The sequence below is a fragment of the Carassius carassius genome, chromosome 31 (genome assembly GCF_963082965.1).
Source record: "Carassius carassius chromosome 31, fCarCar2.1, whole genome shotgun sequence".
Taxonomy (NCBI): Eukaryota; Metazoa; Chordata; class Actinopteri; order Cypriniformes; family Cyprinidae; genus Carassius; species Carassius carassius.
In genome coordinates, this window is record NC_081785.1 from 28,194,726 (window position 1) to 28,200,957 (window position 6,232).

Genomic DNA, 6,232 nt, shown 5'->3' on the forward strand with positions numbered 1-6,232 from the left:
AAAACTACAATGAGAAAAACAAAAATAAAAACAAATAAGACTTCTCTTTGACATAAATGTAAACATAAATTTTTCCACACTCTTAAGTGCCAAACATGTCTTGAAGGGTCATCTTTTATTTCTGCTTAGTGGCTGGTTTTGTCATAATATCAGCAACCATTTTCTCTGTCGGACAATATTCCAAGATTACCTTGCCACCATTTACAATTTCTCTTATGAAATGGTATTTGGTATCAATGTGTATGCACCTTTGCCTACAGATTGGGTTTCTGGCTATTGCAATGGTCCTTTGGTTGTCTCCAAACACTTTCATTTGTGCGTATTGGTATGTGTCCATACTGTAAGGGAAACATGTCAATTTAGCTCAAAGGGAATCATTTAAGATTTTAAAGACAATTTGTACAGAATCACTGTTTCACGGCTGATCACTGAGATTCCCTGCGATTCACTGAAGGAGCCGTTTATAATAAAATCTGCACTGGATATTAATATCCAAAGTATAGTGAAAACACTATCAATTAGCACAGTAACAGCAGAAAACACAAGATACTTCTCTTTTCAATATGAATAAGGCTTTATTAGATAAATCTAAGACATATATAAGCTAATCTAACACATAACCACATGCACTCAAACATTCACACAAGTTGCAGGAAGATAGAATGTTAGGGAAGAATGAGTTTAAGAGAATGAGAATGTGGAATGCCAAGTTTACAGCAATACGTGAAATTGCATAGACATGAACAGCCATCAATCAATTAATTAACCCTCTCATTGTTAAAATTATAAATTAGATACACCAGTACAAATGTGAGTCTGGAGGTGTTACTTGCATCTCCTGTGTAAAGGGGGCTCCCTTTGTTGTCATTGAAGGGGGTTTCCCTAGGTCGCTGATTGGCTAGAAGTTCAGTAGTCATTGAAGTGACGTCTTGGGAAGCCCGTGGTTGGGCGTTGGCTGAAAATGACCTAGCATTTTATTCACATATTTCTCCTGTGACATTTTGACTAGACCCTCTACTTGTTCAAAATCTATTCCCAGAAAATGTTTCAGCCTTCCCATGTATTTCATTTTGAATCTCTGTGAGCATTCTCTTTACACTTTCCAGAACACTTTCACTGTTAGCTGCTATGATTCAGTCATCAACCCATACTATCAGGATTACTTTCTCATCTTGTTTTTCCTTTGTATACACACAGTTATCAGCTGGGTTTTTTATGAAACCATTCTCAGTCAAACATACATGGAACACAGCATTCCAGTTTCTGCCAGATTGTTTAAGACCATATGACTTTTCTAACTTGCATACTAGCTTTGCATCTGTTTCAGATTTTTGATCATAACCTTCTGGCTGTTCTATATAAATTTCGTGATCAACTGGTGCATGCAAATAAGCAGTCTCAATGTCCTTCTGATGCAAGATTACATTTTCTTGGGCCGCCTTCTGCACAACCACTCTCACACTTGTCATGTCAGCTGTGGGTGAGAATGTTCCATCATAATCCCTTGTTTCTGACTGTAGCCTTTTGCAACAAATCTTGCCTTGTATTTTTCAGATCCATCAATGTCTCTTTTGAATGCATACACCCATTTGCCCCCAACTGGCTGTTTCCTTGGTGGCAACTGAGTGAGTGGGAAGATCTTGTTTTCCTCCAGCGATTGCATTTCTTTGTCCATGGAATTTTTCCATTGCGTTGATTTGGCTGATATTATGGCATATCACATACTGCTCTGTAACAAAAGTGTATGCATGTTTGCAGTTTGTTATCCACATTCTCAATCTCAAAATCCCGTAGATGAGCTGGCAACCTCCTGGTTCTTGGTGGGTTCCTTCTAATTATAATCTCAGTAGTTTCTTCTGACTGTGCGGGTTCAGTCTGTTCAGACAAAGTCTCAGAAATTCCACTATAAATGCCTTGTCTTGCTTCATCCTTTACATTTTCATCAACATTGATTTCTCTGCTAATGTTTTTGGAATTTCCGTTCTTGTATTCTGTGTGTGACTCGAACGTTTTTGTTTCTCTTTCTTTGGTCGTCCTGGTTGCGGGCTTCACCAACCTGTGCTTTTGCACCTTCTTTGTGTTAGGATAGTACACTAGATAAGCTGGACTGTTTTTGTCGTAGCCGATGAAAACAGTTTGTTCCCATCTGGAGTCCAATTTGCCTTTCTCTTGTTTGTAAACGAAACATAATGATCTAAACTTCTGCATTTTGGAAACATCTGGCTTTCTGCCTGTGAATAACTCATTTGGCATTCTCTTTGTACGTCAATTGTAGCACCTGTTTCTCAGGTTAGCTGATATTCGCATAGCGTAGTGTGACGAGTGGGGCGTGGCCGAGAGACGTGGGAACAGGAGCGAGGCCAGTGGAGTGATTGGGATTGAGCGACACCTGCTTGACCCACCAGTCTCGAGTCCCATGGAGGAGATAGAGGGATATAAAACTGGAGCGAAGACAGTGACGGACGAGAGAGGACCAGGCCTGGGTTTTAGTTGTGTCTGGTTTTTATTTGTGTGCGTCAGTCATCCGTGAGGGGCTGACGCGCTGTTTTGTGTTTATTTTGTAAATTTAAAGTCTGTTTGATTGTCCGCCGGTTCCCGCCTCCTTCTTCCCGATGATTATGGAGTTTAATCGTTACACGTAGGTCCTTAACTCATCTCGTAACTCGCTTTCTATTAGTAAGCATCGGCTTAGAGTGTACTCCAACCTCTCTCTGTTGTACCATTCCGGTGAGGTGAACAAGGTGCAGACGTTTCATGTCTAATCGTATTCTTTGTCAGCAGTGCTTGAAAATCATGACTCATAAATTCAGTGCCATTATCTGAAAGGATGCACTTTACTTCTCCATAAGGTGCTATGTCTGCCAAGAACTTTTCTGTGGCTTGTACAGTGTCCACTTTAGACTTCAGAAAATATACGAACATAGTACCAAAGTAGTCATCTGTAAAAGACTGTGCACATCTGTGTCCTTCTTTGCTCTGTGTTGGCATAGGGCCGGCCAAATCAGTGTGAATCAGCTCTAAGGGTATCTTCGCCTTTCTGTCTGGCTCACTGTTTCTTGCCTGAGTGAATTTCCCCTGTGTACATACTTCACCTAACTGATTGTCTTTGACTGTTCTTCCTCTTATCTCCATGCCTCTGACTACACCTTGTAAGTTTTGTACATCTTCATAGTTACAATGTCCCAGAATTTCATGCCAAGTTTGTAAATCATGACACACTTTGCACTGCTCAACACTCTCTTCTATGGTTGGCAAATAATACAAATTTCTACTTTCATGGATGTCAAATCTACTACCGTCTTTTGTAACCATGTGACTGTTTCCTCTTTTGAAAGTGATTGTTGCACCTCAATTTGTTGCCCTTGCTACTGAGAAGATGTCATGTGGGTACAAAGGCAGGTATAGTGCATCCCGTAGCTGTGCTCTGTGCTGTCGTCCAGTGCCATCTGTAAATCACTGCTGTTCCTCTTTGTTGTGCCATTCTGCTGCACTTTGTCCCATCGGCAAGTTCCACTGAATGAGTCTCAGGTTCAAATGAGCTGTCGAAGCTTATAAACTTCCTGATATCACTTACAATGTGAGATGTCGCTCCAGTGTCTACCATGATGCCTTTCATCTTTACGTTTTCTGGTGGTCTTCCAGATCCTGAGTGTTCAGCTTTGAAGAGATCATTTTGTGTCGTGTTCATCTGCAACTTTTCTGACTCCATCTTGTTCTCACTTTTTCTTGCACAGGAATTCTGAATGTGTATTATTTCTACAATGATTACACCACACTCTTTTTAAACAGTTTCCACTGTTATGCTGATTATATTCAACGATATATCTCCTTTTATTCCACATTTGTAACATGTCACATTTGCATGTTCATCTTTTCTGTCCTTAGTGTGTGACTTGAAAGGGCCTCTTCCTTGTTTTGTGTGTGATTTCATCACAGTATCTGTGGATTCTGTACCTTTCATTTCCTCCTTCTCTTCGTAAATCTGTAGTCGTCTTTTAAAGTCTGTGAACATGACTTTGTCCTCATTTTGCTTCATGTGGACAGCTAGCGGCTTAAAAGAGTCCACGTGGTAATCTACGGAGAATCATAGTTATGGTCAGTCCATCACTCATGGTTTTTCCTGCATCTCTCAGGGCTGTGATGAGGTTCTCAGCCCTTATTAAGTAGTCGGTAAAACTCTCGTTGTCCATCATATGCAGTTGGGTTAATGACGTGTAACAGTGTTTAGTGACCCTGATTTAGCGAAGACAACAGTGGCAACACGTTGCTTACAAAATAGGGCTGCACAGTTTGTTTTAATAGGGCTCATTCTCTTGCCTCCCATTTTAATCATAGCAGTTCAAAATATGTGGGATTATGGGAATTTAATTGTTTTGAAAGTATAATAGTGGTTTTCTGAAGCATGACAATGAGTTTGTTTGCCAATAGTCAGAGCAGGGCCAGTGAGATCAAAAAAAGCAAGCGTCTGAGGATTAGTCCTTTAAGTCCAGTCCGGGTCTATGTTCTGGGACTCCAGCAGGAGGATAATACAGATACTTGGCGTTTGTCATTTTCAGCTCTTTCACTGTGCAATATTTGATTAATGTTTCTGCTCTGCATGCCCACCATCCCCCTCCAGCCTGCACAGCCTACTACAGCCTGCCTTTGATTAATGGCTGATTCAGGTATTCCAGGGATGGGCTTGCAAATTACCTCACACTACTTTGGGAAATAAAAGAAGGTGACAGCCTGAGAGGCTGAGGTGAAACATGTACAATTTCTCTATTTTTAGTTATGCATAAGAGCTCAGCACCTCGTGGTGAAAGCACACAAAACGTTTCCACACATGCAGATTTAGAAACATGACGCCAGTGAGATTGGGTATATTGTACTCTAGCCCTCAAGTGTTGCCACTGTTTCTTCTCAATCCCCTTGCACAGAATAGGTTCCGATTTGTTTGAGTTCAGCGCTGTCTAAGCTATTTCAGGTGTGGCAGCTTTAGATGAATTGACACTCAAAAAGCGAGGAAGACTCTAGCATTTACCTTTCTCTGCAGTGCAGGAAAAAGATAATGTTCTTGTTCTTTTTTTTTTCCATGTATGAGCAACTGTGCTTTATGTATACTGCAATTCAAAACATCCTTCATATGCTTTTATAAACATGCTAACTTGGGTGTATAAATCAAGTGGTTTTTTTGTTTTGTTTTGTTTTTCCATACAAAGAAATTTTTAATTTAAATATTGTAAGTAAATCTGACATACTGTACTGTAGTTATCTGGCCAGAATTAGGAGGTTCATTTATAGTTCTTTTATTTGTTGTAATTTGTGCTCTTTTTTTGGTCTTTCTGATTTGCAATCTGTTTTCTGTGGATTAATTTTATATATTTTTGTACATGGATTATATATTTGTGCTTATGTTTTGTATATCTCAGTAGATGGATATTTTTCATGGACACTTGTATGTATAGTATATGTGGTAAAGAATTTAATAAATTTATACTTAAGGTTATTTATTGATTTGAAATATTTGTTTCTATATCTGTGTACAGTATGTTTTAAGAATGAATTTAGGTTATTGACATTGTGGGATTACAAATTTATAGAATGTTAAATCTAGGTTCCAATGTAATAGCATATGAACTGAAAACGTTTTGATATACATTTTGAGGTAAATCAGGAAAATCAGGTGTCTGAGATAATGTCCTTTTGTCTTTGTGCTCTTACTTGCCATTTGGCTTTTTAAGCTTAAGGCACAGCTGTGCCTTTTTTCTCTATGATAATGTGAAGGTATCAGTGATACTGTCAGGCACCTCTGTATTTAAATGACACTGTTATGCTGATGAGATCACGGCTGGGAAGATGCCAGTGTCTGGCACCTTCCTGATTGCATTTGCATGCTTTGTTTAGGTTTGTCTCCACCTCTGTGTATCCCACCCCTTAAAATGTACATAAACTACAATGTCTTAGGGACAAGTTAGAATTCTTGATGACTGCAGCGCCACGCAGACCGTTCTCAATAAAGAATCCTGCTGAAGATTACCCAAGAGTCTCCTGGTCTTCGTTTCTGAGTTCCCAACAGTTTTTGGTGCCGTGACCCGGATAGAGCTTCTCACCTGAATCCAGATTGAAACTGCAATCTCAACAAAGATCTGACTTCATTCCAGTCTGAATCTTTCTGTACAACCAATGGTTGGTGAGTGTACCTCTATCCAAAAGAACCTTTAAGACCAGAACAAATGTGTTATCTTCTGCG